This window comes from Bufo bufo, chromosome 2 (genome assembly GCF_905171765.1).
Source record: "Bufo bufo chromosome 2, aBufBuf1.1, whole genome shotgun sequence".
Taxonomy (NCBI): Eukaryota; Metazoa; Chordata; class Amphibia; order Anura; family Bufonidae; genus Bufo; species Bufo bufo.
The window spans coordinates 99,056,039-99,075,740 of record NC_053390.1 but is presented as its reverse complement, the minus strand read 5'-3'; the positions used below and the strand labels follow the sequence as shown (position 1 = coordinate 99,075,740).

Genomic DNA, 19,702 nt, shown 5'->3' with positions numbered 1-19,702 from the left:
ATTTGCATATATTAAAACTTCATATTTCGCAGCAATGTGGACACATAACATGGAATCAACACAGATGTCTTCAGCTGCCAAGAGCACAGCAATACAGGTCAGCCAGTGTCATAGGTACAAAACTGCTGACAGATGCTCTGGCTGGCACCAAAAGGAACTCAAATCTGTCACCTGCAGGACACCACTTGTCTCTATGCCTTTCTAGCCATTTTAACTTGTTTTCACGTGTGTATTAGACCTATTTTGGATTTCTCAGCATCTTTTCTTTTAGACTACAATTTTATCAACTATATTTTATTTGTATCTGTATTTTAAAATTTTATTTACCGCTGGTTTTTATTATTGAATCTTTTTGACACCCTTTTCACCTTGAGTGCCAACCTTGTTATTCTTCCATATCAATATAATTCCCTGGGTCTATAGTACTGGGAGCCTTGGCTGTGAACTCCGTGTCTAGCTGGGTCCAAGTGGAGCGATAGTGTGCCGCCTTTATAGACACAATTTTATCAAGTCTACAGGTACTGTGACAACTATTTCAACCACAAATGCAAAATGCTAAATTAGTCAACGAATGAAGCAAGACATCTTATCATTTAAGTAGAAACCAAGGTCGCACATGAACTTCCTGAAGGCTGTGACCGGGTTCATTCAATAATCATTTACAGTCTCTGGGAGATTGGAGATATATATTCTATATATTCAGTGAGACAGAAGGTACTTCCTGAGGTGAACATCATGCAGACACAGCATCAAATAATCCAGCTGCTAAAATAAACTCATGACCTACTGCGAAAGGGAAGAGACATGTTACCCAGGCAGATCTGTTGCAAGGATTCCTGGCTATCGGCTAGCTAAGTAAGTTGTGTTAGTATCTCAGCACATGGGCATGTTGAAGACCAAGTCTACTGATCACTTCAGCATAGACCACTGGCCGAGTCTGACGTTTCTCTGCCACAAATATATACAATAATGTTCCTATAGGTTTAGCCAAAAATGATGTTTTAATATATGCAAATAAGCCTCTAGGAGCAACAGGGGCGTTGCTGTTACACCTAGAGGCTCTGCTCTCTCTGCACCCTCTGCAATTTGATTGACTTTAGGACAAGTCAGGGCCAGGCATGATGATGTTTCAGAGGGCACAGCATCTGCAGCGAGAACTAAGCCTCTAGGTGTAATGGCAACGCCCCGGTTGCTCCTAGAGGCTCATTTGCATATAATAAAACCTTATTTTTCTCAGCAATGTGGGCACATATGAACATGGGACCAACACAAATGTCTTCAGCTGGGAAGCGCACATGTAACAGGTCAGCCAATGTCATAGGTGCAAATCTGCTGACAGACGCCCTTTAAGCTGATGAATAGAGAAGCATCCTGTGCTTTTTGGCAGCGCGATAAAATGTTACCGTTACATTGCAGACTCTGCATATGCTGACGGGTTCTGCCATAGAAACACATATGTTTCCATCTCTCTGACTTTTATATAATGTCTCATCAGAGCCTTGGATTACTCAAGCTGAGGTCTATTCCTCGTGCTCCTTCCTGCTTTCCGTTAAAAAAGCAAGGAACTGTTCAGCACATGGGGTCAAGGAATTGTAAATTAGGGATAGATTATAATAGGGTGCAAGGAATGTAAATTACAATCCATCAGGTCCAATACCCACGCGCAATCTAAAGAATATCGTGGGAGAGAATACATACAGGGAGCCCATAGTTAAATAAAAATCTTCCTGCCGTTGTAAGACATTTCAAAGACTGCAATTCAGGCGGTGCAGATTCTTCCAATGTGATGGCTATAGAAAGGGTTAACAGTCCATGAAGGAGAGGGAACTGCAAAAAGAGGCTTCAGTTATGAGAACCCTTTTGGGTACTCCCCTTATATACGCGCCTTAGATACACACTCCAAAATGTACTTCATATTGATGAATATGTAATTGGCAGGGGTCTGACTCTTGCGACCACCCACTACCCCCCCCCCCCCCCCCCCCCAATGGGACAAGCCCGTTAATTCTGCCAAAGCTCGAACAGAAAGCCTGCGAGTCCTGCTTCCCTTGCCCAACCTCTGAAGGACAGGTGATGGAGGACTCATAAGATGTTTTTATGGGTTTTAAATCATCACTGGACAAAGCCCAGTTGGTCAAGTATTGCAGTCAACTTCAGCCCATGCGACCTGTGCATGAAACTGTGAGTCTAGAAGAACAGGTTCTTCTTCCCTATTATCAAAGAAAGCAGAAACAAAAAAATGTGTAACTTCCCTGAAAGTGTCCAGAATGAAAACAATTCATTGTGAAACACATTGCCGGAGGTATTGCTTATGCCTGTGCGGCCAGGCTAGATCTTCATCCTTTCTCTCATCCCAGGGTGTTCCCGTAAAGGTAAACATACAGTCGTGGCCAAAAGTTTTGAGAATTACATAAATATTGGAAAAGTTGCTGCTTAAAGGGAACCTGTCACCAGTTTTTTGGTGTCCTAACTAAGGGCAACATAAATAAGTGATTGATTCTCTTAGCACAATGCTGGGTCACTTTCTTTAATTGACCCAGTCAATCTGCCAACATCTTGTATTGAAAAGCTCCAGCTGATAATGATGAGTCATGAATATTCATGAGCTCCTGACTCTCCCCGCCCACCTGCTGCTGAATGACAGTTTGTTTCCAAATGAACCAGCAGCAGGTGGGCAGGGGAGTGGCTATAGCTCTGAATTAAATATACGCTGGACTCAATGACATCACGCTGGACTCAAATCAGCTCATTAGCATGCGGCATCTTTGTGTGTATATTATGAGATAACCATCTGTCACACCAGTAAGTGAATACATCTAAGGTACTTATTAGTAGTTAATGATTGTATATAATTAGTTAGATTATAATCAAATATCCACATGACAGGTTCCCTTTAAGTTTTTATAATAGCAATTTGCATATACTCCAGAATGTTATGAAGAGTGATCAGATGAATTGCATAGTCCTTCTTTGCCATGAAAATTAACTTAATCCCAAAAAAAACCTTTCCACTGCATTTCATTGCTGTCATTAAAGGACCTGCTGAGATCATTTCAGTAATCGTCTTGTTAACTCAGGTGAGAATGTTGACGAGCACAAGGCTGGAGATCATTATGTCAGGCTGATTGGGTTAAAATGGCAGACTTTACATGTTAAAAGGAGGGTGATGCTTGAAATCATTGTTCTTCCATTGTTAACCATGGTGACCTGCAAAGAAACGCGTGCAGCCATCATTGCGTTGCATAAAAATGGCTTCACAGGCAAGGATATTGTGGCTACTAAGATTGCACCTCAATCAACAATTTATAGGATCATCAAGAACTTCAGGGAAAGAGGTTCAATTCTTGTTAAGAAGGCTTCAGGGCGTCCAAGAAAGTCCAGCAAGCGCCAGGATCGTCTCCTAAAGAGGATTCAGCTGCGGGATCGGAGTGCCACCAGTGCAGAGCTTGCTCAGGAATGGCAGCAGGCAGGTGTGAGCGCATCTGCACACACAGTGAGGCGAAGACTTTTGGAAGATGGCCTGGTGTCAAGAAGGGCAGCAAAGAAGCCACTTCTCTCCAAAAAAAAACATCAGGGACAGATTGATCTTCTGCAGAAAGTATGGTGAATGGACTGCTGAGGACTGGGGCAAAGTCATATTCTCAGATGAAGCCTCTTTCCGATTGTTTGGGGCATCTGGAAAAATTCTTGTCCGGAGAAGAAAAGGTGAGCGCTACCATCAGTCCTGTGTCATGCCAACAGTAAAGCGTCCTGAGACCATTCATGTGTGGGGTTGCTTCTCATCCAAGGGAGTGGGCTCACTCACAATTTTGCCCAAAAACACAGCCATGAATAAATGGTACCAAAACACCCTCCAACAGCAACTTCTTCCAACAATCCAACAGTTTGGTGAAGAACAATGCATTTTCCAGCACGATGGAGCACCGTGCCATAAGGCAAAAGTGATAACTAAGTGGCTCGGGGACCAAAACGTTGACATTTTGGGTCCATGGCCTGGAAACTCCCCAGATCTTAATCCCATTGAGAACTTGTGGTCAATCCTCAAGAGGCGGGTGGACAAACAAAAACCCACTAATTCTGACAAACTCCAAGAAGTGATTATGAAAGAATGGGTTGCTATCAGTCAGGAATTGGCCCAGAAGTTGATTGAGAGCATGCCCAGTCGAATTGCAGAGGTCCTGAAAAAGAAGAGCCAACACTGCAAATACTGACTCTTTGCATAAATGTCATGTAATTGTCGATAAAAGCCTTTGAAACGTATGAAGTGCGTGTAATTATATTTCACTACATCACAGAAACAACTGAAACAAAGATCTAAAAGCAGTTTAGCAGCAAACTTTGTGAAAACTAATATTTGTGTCATTCTTAAAACTTTTGGCCACGACTGTACACCGTCTGGAGGTACCTTCCATAAGTCCTAGAAATGATGACAGCTTCTGCCTAAATTCGGGTACACAGAGGTCTAAGACTCTTCCGCCTTACAAAGTTTCTGTTTGTATTCATGGGAATGTTGTGGGGAGAAGGGTTTTAACAGGGAAAATCCTTGCCTGGCTATTCCCATATCACCCATCCTTAAGGTTGGTGGGGATTCTCAATCAAAATACAAATATTTTGAGTGGGAAAACTCCTTTAAAAAAGGGATATTTCACTCACAAGGGGGTTTCTTTTTAACTAAATATCCATAGAAAACGAATTTAAGATTTTATTTTGTTGTTGTTTTTTTATTTTCATTTCTGCAGTACCATATAGTTCAAAATTAAAAGGGTTGTCCAAGATTAAAAAAAAAAAAATATGTCTGCCTTTTCCCAAAACTAGAACTATGAACAGGGAAGTTTTGAAAGAAAGCAGGCATGTTTTTCTAAGCCTGGACAACCCCTTTAAACACAAAATATTGTCCTTCTGTAGCAGAGATATAAAACTACTATATACAATGTATAGGTAACCTATTGTTAGTTTAGATGTTATCTGTTTGTAAAATAGCTTATTAATAGAATTAGGATAACAATGTGACAGCTCTATTGTTTTCTTGATAGGCCTAGACACAGAAGAGCATTGTACTTATCAGTGTAATGTGTGATGTTCTAATTGAGTCACTCATCCCCCCCCCCTCTGGTCAGAGTGAATGGTCTGCCTTAGAAAGTCAAGCAAGGCTGTTTGCAGTGGTAACAGTCCAAATAAAGAAGAAACTATAGAGCTAGGACTGGAAGTAAAATACATGGAGTAACTTAAAAAAAAAATTATACAAAAATAAAAAATAAAAAAACACACAACACAACATCCACCTGTTTTCTTTGAGAAAAAATAAATAAAAGTATATTTACATATAGGCTGTTAATATTTGATTAAAAAGGATTTTTATAGATTGCAAAAAAACTAAACTGACCAAAAGAATCAACATTCTTCTGTTAAAACCCCTGCCGCTCCAGTGGTTCCTATGATCAGTCCGCTTAACCACATAACCACTGCAGCCAATCACTGGCCTCAGCAGCCCTGCACTAAACACTACTGAGGCCAGTGATGCCTGGAGTGCTCACATGTGTAGACTGGCACATCATCGCCTACAGACGCGGGACTGGCAAGGAGCACTAAAGCAGCATAGCAGCAGTTTTTTATTATTTGATATTTTCTCTTTCTGCTCAGATTTTCCAAAATCTCAGGAAACCCGTTTAAAAGGGGTTGTGCCAAGGTTTTCCTGATAGGTCATCAGTAGTGTTGAGCGAAGCCCCTTTAAGTAGTCCTGCCTTGTCAGTGTGCAATGAAGCAAATTGAAACAAATACCGTACATCATCCCTTCGTCAAGGTAAGCAGCAAGATTAGTCATTACTTACCAATTCAGTACATCTAAATTATTGAATGGAAATGTGTAGTAGGGCAAATACTAACTTTATTACCAGTAAGTGCTAGAACCATAGTAAGCGGTATTTCAATACACCCCCCAGTAGATAGAAAATGCAAAAATAAAATCTAACAATACAAAAACTCTAATTAAGGAGAAGTGTGCACTTCACAATGCACTCCGGAAGACACTATGAACTAGTGCCGACTGAGGAAGATAGATTTCTTGCAAAATAAAACCAGTCATCACAAAGGTAATCAAATGTAAGGAGGCTACAAACCACAGCAAGATGTCACAGAAAGGGCATAAGGGTGTTCAGCTAGGGGTGCAGAGACACAAATTAGCAAATCCTGTCCTAGTAACAGCTAACTACTAAATGAAAAACATATTATATATACAGTGAGGAACAGAAGTATTTGAACACCCTGCAATTTTGCAAGTTCTCCCACTTAAAAATCATGGAGGGGTCTGAAATTCACATTGTAGGTGCATTCCCACTCTGAGACAGAATTAAAATAAAATAAAAATTGGAAATCACATTGTATGATTTTTAAAGAATTTATTTGTCTTGCACCTAAGAAACAGCAAGAATTCTGGCTCTCAAAGACCTGTTACTGCGCCTTTTAAAAAGTCCACCTCTACTCCACTCATTAATCTAACTTAGTAGCACCTGTCTGAGCTCTTTAAAGACCCCTGCCCACCCCACAGTCTCCACACTGCTGGCATCTTGTAGTGAGGCAAGGCGAGGGTACTATTGGGGACACTTCCCTATACCCCGGAGGGCGTGTACCACTGACCGTCCATACCGCTTTGTATTTACAAAGAAAGAAACTCTCTGCTGAAGCAAAACCCTCTGACTTCAGTAAGCCCCTGATGAGTTTCGTCGTTATTGGAACGAAACATGGCGTGTAGGGCAACATAGTGAGGGAAATCACAGGGAATAGGCCCCATTTAGGGACAGGTTCCGTATGGGGTCGCCCCTGTCGGGGCGGGTGCTCCGTGTCGTTGAGGCAGGTCTATGAGAATAGCCCCTAATCATCCATATAGGGAGGGCTCTAGACAAGGGCATTATAGGAGTGTCCAGATTGCCATATTATCTGAAGCAATTCGGCCAGATTGTTACATCATCTGAAGCACTTTGGCCACCAATGCCTATACCACACAGGAGTACTACGCCACCCACCATCTAGTGAATCGTATGTCTACTGGACGGGGTAAGATCCACCCATTATCATTATTCTCTTACAGACTATTCTGGATGGTGGCAATATATGTGTTTATATGTGTGTATGTTAGTTATTTTGTCCTTTGTCCCACTGCAACTACCAATGTTTTTAGTGTTATTAGAGTAAAAGTTATATTTTAAATATACCCAGTCCACATGTGGTATAACTAATTATATACAATCATTAACTACTAAAACGTACCTTAGATGTATTCACTTACTGGTGTGACAGATGGTTACCTCATAATATACACACAAAGATGCCACATGCCGCATGCTAATGAGCTGATTTGAGTCCAGCGTGAGGTCAGTGAGTCCAGCGTTTTTTTAATTCAGAGATATAGCCACTCCCCTGCCCACCTGCTGCTGATTCATATGGAAAATAACTGTCAATCAGCAGCAGGTAGGCGGGGAGAGTCAGGAGCTCATGAATATTCAGGACTTATCATTATCAGCTGGAGCTTTTCAATACAAGATGCTGGCAGATTGACTGGGTCAATTAAAGAAACCGACCCAGCATTTTGCTAAGAGAATCAGTCGCTTATGTTGCCCTTAGTTAGGACACCATAAAACTGGTGACAGGTTCCCTTTAAACAGTCCTCCTCATCATGCTGTTCACATTCTGACATCATGAGACCAAGACGACACCCAACTATTGATCAACACTTCGCCATTACAAGGCTTCAAACAGGATGTTCTCAGACGGAAGTGGCCACTGAGCTTCGAGTGTCACAGTGTCATCAGCAGCTTGCAATAAAAAAAAACTGCAAGGGTACCTGACCACACCACCAGGCACAGGCGTCATCATCGGGCATCATGCATGAGCCAGGGAGCATGTACACCGGATGAAGGACCAGTGGGCCTTAGTACTGTTCACTGATGAAAGTCGATTCAGGCTGAGCAGAAATAATGGACGCCAACGATGTTGGAGATGTCAAGGAGTGAGCTATGCATCAGCCACTGTTGTCACCAGACAATCCTTTGGTGGTGGTGTTACAGTGTGGGCAGGTGTATCTAGTCTATACAGAACTGCCCTACACTTTGTGAATGGTACAGTGACAAGCCCATACTACTTGAATAACATAATTAATCCAGTCATTGCGCCTCTGCATGAACAACACAGGTCTAATTTCATCTTCATGGATGACAATGCGCCAGCTCATCGAGGTCGCATTATTGGGGAACGGCTGTTGGGAGACTGGGGTATCTCAAATGGAGTAGCCTGCACTTTCTCCAGACCTGAATCCCATTGAAAACTTATGGGATCAGCTGTGTCACCATATAGAGGCTTGTAACGCTGTACCCCAGAACCCTGTACCCCAGAACCTCAATGACCTGAGGGTCGCCTTTCAAGAAGAGTGGGATGCCATGCCTCAGCAGAACAAGTCGACTTGTGAACAGCATGAGATGTCGTCAAGCTATAATTGATGCTGAAGGCCAGTGTTCCCTCTAAGCTGCATAGGTGCGCGGACGCGCAGCAATTATTGTGCCCCCGCTCATGTCCGCTCAGCACCCGCTCACCCTGCCGCCGGCAAAATGCCCACACTCAAGATGGAGTCTTCAATACGACCTGTGCGGCTTAGCGTGGAGCCGCCTACACATATTGCCGCACTACTGCTGCAGCTCCTCCTTTTTCTGACCGGAAGAGGAGAGGAGGACTGAGCACGCAGCAGCCAGGCGAGGTAACGTGGAGGCGGCGTCATCTTAGAGCCTGAGGCAAGAGTAGTTTTACTGTCAGGGTAACCCATTGGTAAAAGCTCAGCAAAGACATCATTTGAACTCATGGGTTTTCACAAGGCCATAATAGACTGTGCAGGAATGTATCCATCTGAGGCTCGGGGTCCAGGGGCCCCCTGGGAGTCTGGGACCCCACAGGCTGCAGTAATATAATACCCTGGGACACCCCAGATCACACAGGTTTTGTCAGACATTAACCCCTCACACTTCTTAGCTTTTCTTCTCGCGGACTCATTTGGTTTAGCCGATACCCTCGAGCATGTCCACAACATTTACAGCAGGTTACACTTGTTTGTTTCATCCTTTTGGTTCTTGGTGCTTCCCTCCACTATGATGCCCTCACCTAAAGTACCCTCATCTACAGTGCAATCACATATAGGACCCTCATCTACAGTGCCATCACCTATAGCACCCCTCTACAGCGCCATCACCTATAGCACCCCCCTCTACAGCGCCATCACCTATAGCACCCCCTCTACAGCGCCATCACCTATAGCACCCCTCTACAGCGCCATCACCTATAGCACCCCCTCTACAGCGCCATCACCTATAGCACCCCCATTTGCAGTGCCACCATCGCCTATAGCACCCCCATTTACAGTGCCATCGCCTATAGCACCCCCATCCACAGTGCCATCAACTATGGCACCTTCATCCACAGTGCCATCGCCTATAGCATCCCCATATACCGTGTCATTTAATCTTGCCAGGAACAACAGCGTGATGGCGCTATACATTACTGTGCTAAAACTAATACATTATAAGCCCTACACCATGCCGTACAATATACAGTATAAATAATCCATACATCATGCCATACAATATACAGTATAACACCTACACTGTGGGGTTATTGTGTATATTGTACGGCACAGTGTATGGATTAGGCCTCATGCACACGACCAGTTTTTTTGTGGTCCGCAAAATCTGGTTCCGTGATCAGTGTCCGTTTTTTCTTCCGTGGGTCTTCCTTGATTTTTGGAGGATCCACGGACATGAAGGAAAGTAAAAAAAAAAAAAGTCGTTTTGGTGTCCGCCTGGCCGTGCGGAGCCAAACGGATCCGTCCTGACTTACAATGCAAGTCAATGGGGACGGATCCATTTGACATTGACACAATATGGTGCAATTGCAAACGGATCCGTCCCCCATTGACTTTCAATGTACAGTCAGGAGTCCCTATTATACCATCGGATCAGAGTTTTCTCCAATCCGATGGTATATTTTAACTTGATAATTGAAAAAGAGGAGTGAGCACTCCCAACACTTGGACCATAAGAATATAGGGAATATATTTATTATTAGTGCAATAGGACCTTATATGTCCAATAAACAATTTGCATACAGTCACACATAATTCATAAATCACACAATAAAAAGATTAAAAATACAATTGGTACCAATAACAAAGTATCGGGGTGTATCCCTATTCCCACAGCCTTTGAAGACGTAGGTAACAGGGATTGTTTGGTGTTCCAAAAGTCTCTTTGGGCAACTTGTTTGTTGCAATTGATAGTCCCTATTAGTGCTTTCGGTACCGCAAACCGCAGACGAATAGGAGCGTCCTGTGAATTCCTATGGTAAATCACTTATAGCAGTGGCTTATCTCTGGTGCATACAGATAATAATCAGTTCTGAAACTGCAGCACAAAAGTCTCTCCAAAATTGTCTTAACTCTTCCAGCTACTTAATATTACTGCCCAGGCAGATAGATTTAAAATCACTCCGTATTTAGAATGAGGATTCAGGTTCCTACCTGGCTCCTGTTGTAGTGTCCCGCTGCAACGTGTCTTGCTGTCCTTCCACGAGAGGCGAGCGGTGCCGGCTGCCGAATCCCGTGAAACTGTGACGTCATAGGCCCGAGACGTGTGACGCGAGATGCCGAAGCAGCCGACACCGCTCGCCTCTCGTGGAAGGACAGCAAGACACGTTGCAGCGGGACGCTACAACAGGAGCCAGGTAGGAACCTGAATCCTCATTCTAAATACGGAGTGATTTTTAAATCTCTGCCTGGGCGGTAATATTAAGTAGCTGGAAGAGTTAAGACAATTTTGGAGAGACTTTTGTGCTGCAGTTTCAGAACTGATTATTATCTGTATGCACCAGAGATAAGCCACTGCTATAAGTGATTTACCATAGGAATTCACAGGACGCTCCTATTCGTCTGCGGTTTGCGGTACCGAAAGCACTAATAGGGACTATCAATTGCAACAAACAAGTTGCCCAAAGAGACTTTTGGAACACCAAACAATCCCTGTTACCTACGTCTTCAAAGGCTGTGGGAATAGGGATACCACCCCGATACTTTTAGTTATTGGTACCAATTGTATTTTTAATCTTTTTATTGTGTGATTTATGAATTATGTGTGACTGTATGCAAATTGTTTATTGGACATATAAGGTCCTATTGCACTAATAATTAATATATTCCCTATATTCTTATGGTCCAAGTGTTGGGAGTGCTCACTCCTCTTTTTCAATTATTACATTATTTTATCTTGGGGTCGGGCACCCAATTGTGAGTTAGTAGCACCCGGCATAGCCACTAGGTGAGAGCCAACCACCCATTCATCTAATATTTTAAATTGAAGCGTCCCCATCACCATGGGAACGCCTCTATGTTAAAATATACCATCGGATTTGAGTTATATCGTGAAAACTCAGATCCGACAGTATATTCTAACACAGAGGCGTTCCCATAGTGATGGGGACGCTTCAAGTTAGAATATACTAAGAACTGTGTACATGACTGCCCCCTGCTGCCTGGCAGCACCTGATCTCTTATAGGGGGCTGCGATCAGCACAATTAACCCCACAGGTGCCGCACCTGAGGGGTTAATTGTGAGTATCATAGCCCCCTGTAATAGATCAGGTGCTGCCAGGCAGGAGGGGGCAGACCCCCCTCCCTCCCCAGTATTTAATTTATTGGTGGCCAGTGCAGCCCCCCTCCCTCCCCTGTATTTAATTCATTGGTGGCCAGTGCAGCCCCCCCCTCCCTCCCCAGTATTTAATTCATTGGTGGCCAGTACGGCCCCCCCTCCTAATTAAAATCCCCCCCCCCCCATCATTGGTGGCATCGGAGAGTTCCGATCGGAGTCCCAGTTTAATCGCTGGGACTCCGATCGGTAACCATGGCAACCAGGACACTACTGCAGTCCTGGCTGCCATGGTTACTTAGCAATTTCAGAAGCATTATACTTACCTGCGATGTCTGTGACCGGCCGGTCGCTCCTCCTACTGGTAAGTGACAGGTCTGTGCGGCGCATTGCTTATAGCACAGACCTTTCACTTACCAGTAGGAGGAGCGCCCGGCCGGTCACAGACATCGCAGGTAAGTATAATGCTTCTAAAATTGCTAAGTAACCATGGCAGCCAGAACTGCACTAGCGCCCTAGTTGCCATGGTTACCGATCGGAGTCCCAGCGATTAAACTGGGACTCCGATCGGAACTCCGATCTGAAAAAGCTTTTATGCAGACGGATCTGCGGATCCGTCTGTGTGAAAGTAGCCACGGATCACAGACGCGGATGACAATCTTGTGTGCAATCTTGAAAGTCAATGGGTCCGAAGAAAATCACGGAAAACGGAACAACGGACACGGATGCACACAACGGTCATGTGCATGAGGCTTTATACAGTATATTGTACAGCATGGTACATACCAAGGGGAGAAACAGAACTGGATCGCACATCCACAATGCTATGCTTAGATCTAATTAAACTCGCTTCTCAGCGCACTATTAAAGTGTACAGTGATCTATACTATATGCTGTACAAGAGTCATTAGTGTACATTTTGATCAAAAGGCATAAGCCCACTGGTGTATAAACTATACTGTATATTGTACGGCATGGGGCAGGGATTTTATAATGCATTCTGTACTGCATGGTGCAGGGATTATACTGTATACTGTACAGCATGATGTATGGATTATATTGTATATTACACAGCATGGTGTAGGGGTTATACTGTATATTGTACAGCATGGTTTATTAACTATACTATATATTGTACGGCATGGCGCAGGGATTATACTGTATATATTGTACGGGATGGCGCAGGGGTTACACTGTATTGTACGGGATGGCGCAGGGGTTACACTGTATTGTACGGGATGGCGCAGGGGTTACACTGTATTGTACGGGATGGCGCAGGGGTTACACTGTATTGTACGGGATGGCGCAGGGGTTACACTGTATTGTACGGGATGGCGCAGGGGTTACACTGTATTGTACGGGATGGCGCAGGGGTTACACTGTATTGTACGGGATGGCGCAGGGGTTACACTGTATTGTACGGGATGGCGCAGGGGTTACACTGTATTGTACGGGATGGCGCAGGGGTTACACTGTATTGTACGGGATGGCGCAGGGGTTACACTGTATTGTACGGGATGGCGCAGGGGTTACACTGTATTGTACGGGATGGCGCAGGGGTTACACTGTATTGTACGGGATGGCGCAGGGGTTACACTGTATGCTCTTTGATGTGACAATTATCTTAGGTTTTCCTATCGCCCACCTTTGATGGCGCTGTGCCACGCTCTGAGCTGACCCTGCTCAGCAGCTGCCAAGGTTTAGAGAGAACACTGCTCAAGGCCACATGACAAGTTATTGAGACATTGAATTTTTTGTGGGGGTATACCCACCACTTTTGCTTTAATAAATAGTTTGCGATGAGGAAATCACCATTGCTGCTTCTACTTACATGCCCTACTTTCATGATATAATATCACTGTAGCAGGAACCTTTTGTGAGTAGGGAAATTTTAGTCCATACTGGATCCACATAATTTTTGTCAAAAATGAGAGGGAATCCCATCAGAGAAATTTACTTCTCTCCGATAGGACTTTATACAGTAAACATGGACACATGAAGAAACCTCAAGAGCCGTGAGGGTGAGGGGACTGGTAATAATCTAAACTATGATTTACCGGTACTGACGTTATCCTTTAAGACTGCGTAGGACCAGTTCACTGTAAAAACAGATTAAGTGCTAATAATGTATGTTCTAAACAATAAAGGACAAAGACCAGATTTTCAATACCTTTCCTCTGAAAGTTAACCAGAACTGGAAAAGAATGAATAGCAAAGAGTTGAATCATGATCATGGTACGTTGATTGCCTCTCCTGATTTCGTAACATTTTGAGAGTCAGACTGCTTAATGGAAAATTCTTGCCAACCTACTGGTTAGCTCCCAGAGAAAGGGATAATTCAGCATGATGAAGAAACATGACCGATTATTTCAGTTCACCTAAGGCAGGTCTACACGTACAGACAAAAAGTATCGCAGTAAACCCATTATCAATAGATTAGCTGCCCACCTGATAGAGGAACGCATTGCTGAGTGCAGTCCGAATATCTGAAATGGCATCACTAACATACATGAACATGCTACAAATCTGTAGGGTACTGACCCGTAATACAGCACCCATAGACTGCTGTCGGCTTGTACTGTACCCACATGGAATACTCCCTCACATACCGTATTATAGAGGTATTCTGCCCAGAAACATAATATGCACCATATAGACTTAGTAAGCAGTGCTGTCGCTAGAACTGACTGGGCCCCACAGCTAATTTTTGAACGGGGCCCCTCCCACAGCGACTTCTTCACAACCCCCACTCCTGTGGCTAGTCAAGATCACTCTCTGAGGGGGTCTGACAGCAACTCCATCTGTTTCCTACAGTGTTTGTATATAATGTAATTTCATAATACTGTTTAGGGGGCCCTGGAAATAAAGTCTTTTAGTCCTCCTCCTGGGTGGGCCCCTTCTGAGTTTGGGCCCCAAAGCAGCCGCTTCCCCTATAGCTACACCCCTGTTGGTAAGTCACCATACAGTGTCCTGTCACACAGCTCTTCCATGTGTATGAACCCTTAAAGGGGTATTCCTCTGGAGAGGTCATCAATATCAAATTGGTGTGGGTCCAACACCTGGCACTCATCCATTGTGTTGCGGTCGTGCCAGCGTACCAGCATATTGCAGCTCCGCACCCTACTGTATGTGATGCTGTATTGATAAACTCCCTTCATTATTGCTTCCAAGGAAGAAAAATCCTGGAAAACTCCACCATACAGTGGTACATACGAGCGGCAGGGACTGCGCGCCTCTCTACTTCTGCTCAAATCTCTGCCATGTGCACGAGGCCTAAGGGTGGCAGCACACGGTGCGGTTTGCACACGTTTTTTCCCGCACAGATTTACATGCAAATTTTTTTTTAAAAAAAAAATCACAGCAAACAGCCTCATGCACACGGCCACTGCCGCAGACGGGTCCAGACCCATTCAACTTGAACGGGTCCGTGATCCATCCACACCGGAAAAAAAATAAAAAAATAAAATAGAACAAGTTATTCGCGGTGCGGAGGCACGGAGAGAAACCCCACGGAAACACTCCGTAGTGAATGTGCACCGCATCACTGATGCTGACCAAAACGGGCCGGGGCCCATATATTGCGGACCCGCTGTTTGCGGGCCGCAATACGGGCACGGCCAGGTGCATGAGGCCTAATACAGTATCAGCAAAGTGTATGAGATTACACAAATCTTATGTACACTCTGCTTCTTTCTTCCTGACCGGACGTCAATTGTTCGTGCGATTTTTGGCGCAGATTTAACCCTTTTCAATGCACCACAAAAACACAAGTAACACATGAGGTTTTTGGTGCAGATCTGCTCCGGAAACTCACAGAAATCCGAACAACCTCCGGCACTCCAGCTGTTCTGAAACTACAACTCCCAGAATCCTCCTTTAACTTCTATGGGAAACAACCACGGTACTCCAACTTCTCAACAAGCCTCAGTGTTTATTGTTCACCCAGCGTGCAACGTTTTGACTCCACTCAGTGGAGTCGAAACGTTGCACGCTGGGTGAACAATAAACACCAAAGCTTGTTGAGAAGTTGGAGTGCCGTGTTTTTCCCCCCGATTTTCTGCATCGTGGGATCTCTAGAGGCTAGGATCCGACACCACAGGCACCGCCACGATATGGACTCTTTGAGATAACTCGAAAGGTAGTGCTGTCCTATCTCTTACTTTTTAACTTCTATGGGAGTTACAAGAAGAGCCAAGTAAGTGTGCATGCTGGGAGTTGTAGTTTACAGCAGCTGGAGTGTCGAAGGATGCTGATCCTTGGTGTACAGCGTTTCCCAGGAAATCACGATGATGGACATTCCTTGGAAAAGTCGATCGGTCATTAGAAGGCATTATGAAACAGCAAATAACCATCTGCCAGCTATCAATACATTTGATAACAAATGGATTATAAAATCAATGTCTGTGCTACGGTTTATAGATTAGATATGTACAGTACGTGGCTGACAATCAGTGGCATCTATTCACAGTGGTTACAATCTACTGTCCCCATGTCACATAAACGAGAGGACAATTGACCTACTTGTACGTTCTACTAGCGTTAGAAGAAACAAATATGCTGAAAGTTCAAGCGAACAAAGGGAGCGCATACAAAACCAACCCCGGTTGTGCTGTAAGGTGTTAGTATTCAGAATTACTGCACTCCTACGTCCTCCATATTACATGATGTTGGCCTTTTGCTGATAAACGTTTGGCGATCATGACATTTTTGGATCCCATCATCCATGGTGGAAACGCATGACCTGCTGTTTCAGATTCCCTGTAAAAGCTACAGGAATATGTAAGGCCTTGTGCACATGGCCGTTGCCATTTGGGGGCCAAAAACCACGGATCCACAAAATATGGATACCGGCTGTTTGCATCCCACACTTTCCTCAGTCCCCATTATAATAGAAATATCCTATCCACAAATGGCATCTGTGTGCTGTCCGTATTTTTTGCGGCCCCGTAGACATGAATGGTTCCACGTGCTATCTGAAAAAAACACAGATCGGATGTGGACCAAAATAAGAATGCCTTAGGCTTCATGCACAAGACCGTAGTGTTCATTCGTACACTATACGTCGTTTTTGCGGATAGCACACTGACCCATTCATTTCTACGGGGCCATGAACACATCCGTATTTTTTGCAAATCCATGTGGCTGCTCCGCAAATTATAGAACAAGTCCTTCGTATTGATGGGAGTGAGAAAAATGCGGAATACAAATGGAAGGCATCTGTATTTGTGAACCTGTTTGAGGACCGAAATAAGGACGAAGCCATGAGCTTGAAGCTTTCCCTTGTAGGACGTCATCTATATGTTGACTTGCTGGATAGTACAAGATACCTGATAAAACTCACGTATATTATAAACATATTGAGAAATGTACTTCTTGGCGTATATCCATCTGTCACAGATTCGGTCGCAAAGGGAAATTGCTGCAAAATCTACAGTCATCCTATGAACACAACAGCTGTCCTTACAGACACCAAAAATGACCCATCATGGCCAGAGGGCCACACAACAGCTTCCTCAGTCGAATTTCCATGTCAATAGTTTACGGCCTGAATGCACTTGTTTGACCTTGTTACGAGGATCCCTAGAACTGGCAGAATTTCGCTCCTGGTATGTTTTGAACAGCTTGCAAATTTAGAATCAATGACTATACGTAGATTCAGTCATGATCTAACAGCTCGGCCTGCGATCCACTGCCTCCAAAGCGAGGACTGAGCATTTTGGCGCTGTCAGTGGGACATAATGTTGTCTGATTAGGACCAGACTAGATGTGCATGTCTTGGAATGAACAAAGAGCTTCACTGTGTGAAGACAAGGCAGAGGGATTAAAACCCGGGGACTACTACCCCCTACTGCTCCTGCAGATAAAGTTGCTGAAAACTGCCTCTTTGCAACACAAAAAGGTAAAGAAGCGAGAATAAAAAGGAGCATAAATCATGAGAAAGACCCATACAGACATGTCTTCTATGGGGGCACGGCTGACAGGCCTCTGTATGAACAATAACTGAAGACAAGGAGGGAAAAAAAAAGTTTGATCAGATTACCCCTGACAGCACAACATCACATCTTCCTACAGAATCTAAGCATACCCTCAACCAATCAAGCAATGTAATAAAAGTATCTACGTTTTCCGTCCTAAAGCAATTTATTTTTGCACATTTCTGGTTATTTCATGATTGATAATATCTAGCCAGACATTGCAGAGCAGCAAAACTACTGGTGCGTGTACAGACACAGACAACAGGCGCACCAATCTGCAACTGCACATTTTTCCATAGCGACACAAGCCGCCCTAGCACAACCAATAAAATTTTGCAGCATGACAGCAGCGGCAAAAGCAGCTCACTAGAAAGTGCAGCAGCTACTACACCATATGTGATCTCGCCTGCAAAGCAACACTAATGCAACCACGGTGGACTGGGTCCAAGGTATACAGCCGAGGCCTGTGCGAGGTGGCAACCTGCGACAAAGCCATGCACAGGAATCTCTGCTCTCATAGTCACATCTTGTTCTGCAGTGGAAACACAACCAGATCATAAAAACTGGACTACAACTGCATCCCTTCTCCACTCCATTGTGCCCCTAAACTACTGCAACCCAAAAGCCTGGGGGCAACCCAGATTTCTAGCAGAACCATGTGGACAGTAATAACACAAAGAAACAGTAAGGTAATTGTAACAGAGGTAACTTGCACAAGGCACATTACTGCTGGCCAGATTATAAAACTTCAACCTTGTGTTGTGTAAAGGGGAAAAATATCCGCCATTAAAGTGGTGACACTTCATTTCTAAAAATCTGAGGGAGGCATGATTGATGTTAGAAGTGGGGCTCTCAACAGGAAGGGGGAGGGAGGCATGAGGCTTCATCAAAATTATAACTATGGCATTTAAAAACAGAAGCAACATACCTTGTGCCACCCCAAGCCTAGAAGTATCTGCTGCTACAGGGGAAAGATTTCTAGATTATTTACAAATCTACACATTCTGTTTATAAAACAAAGTAACAATGTATCACCTACAAACAAACAAGTGGCAGCACCTACCTCCTCCTGTTCTGACTTGATCTCTTCTTCCTTTTAAAAACGTACGGTATATATATATTTTTTTTTTTCTAAAAACAAATCCAATAAAAGTTTAGACTTTTGCTTTTTAAAATCCTTCTCAGCACCTTTTGTCCCCAGAAATACAATCCAGATGAAATTCCGGCTCAAAAATCATCCACACAAGAAAGAAATGCAGAACTTCCAGACCAAATAGCAGATGAAGTTTCCCCTCTGCTCATGCAGATCCTTTCTTTTCCTGGACGAGGAGGAGCAATTAAATAATTAAAGAAAAAAAAATCTTAAAAGAGGGATTAAAAGTGCTGGGGGGGGGGGGGAGGAGGAAGAGATGAGAAGTGTGGAGTGAGGTGGGGGGCACAAAGCTCCAATGGAGGGTCTGGAGAGGGAGATTATCAGTGCTGGGATCCTTGGACGCCCCCTTAGTCCCTGGAGGTGAGTGGGGGGGGGGTGACTAGGGTGCTATTTGGGGGGTACAGTGTCGCACTCTAGAGCCGCACCCTGCACACAGACACACACAAGGCAGCACTCTCTCAGTGTCTCTCCTCCCCTGTACTGCTTCCAGCAGCACACACACTCCCCTCCCCCTCTGTCTCTGGTTTCCCCTCCTCTCAGGAGGCAGTCTCTCTCTGTCTCTGCTACTCTCACTTCCTCAGGCATCACATTTCTCCTCTATCTGTCTCTTCCCTTTCCTCTATTTCCCCTTTTTGCAACATGCTTTTTTTTTTTTTTGCATATAGTAACATTCTAGTCACCTTCTGTGAGAGGATGCAGCTCACCAGCTTCTTACCTGCATGCTCCAGGCTGCTGCTGCCCAACTGTTAGCTCTGACCATATGCCAGGGTGCATAATGTCTCAATGGGTGGGCACAAAAGAGGAGATGCCTGGGGGGTGGGGGACACTAGAAGGGAGAGGTCACATAGCTGGCCATGACCCTGTCTCACCCTTTCTTTAACCCTGGGATAGTTTGTGTACAC

General features: G+C 44.3%; 1 protein-coding gene across 3 annotated transcripts in view; it reads right to left on the bottom strand.

Annotated features, from left to right (window-relative positions):
• The window catches only part of ERBIN (erbb2 interacting protein), a 233,941-nt gene extending 214,671 nt beyond the window's left edge, over window positions 1-19,270 (bottom strand). For all 3 annotated transcript variants that reach the window (XM_040421353.1, XM_040421354.1, XM_040421355.1), the window contains exon 1: window positions 18,711-19,270. The gene's annotated coding sequence lies outside the window, so the exon portion shown is untranslated. The remainder of the gene's footprint in view (window positions 1-18,710) is intronic.
• Between the last annotated feature and the right edge of the window lie 432 nt (window positions 19,271-19,702).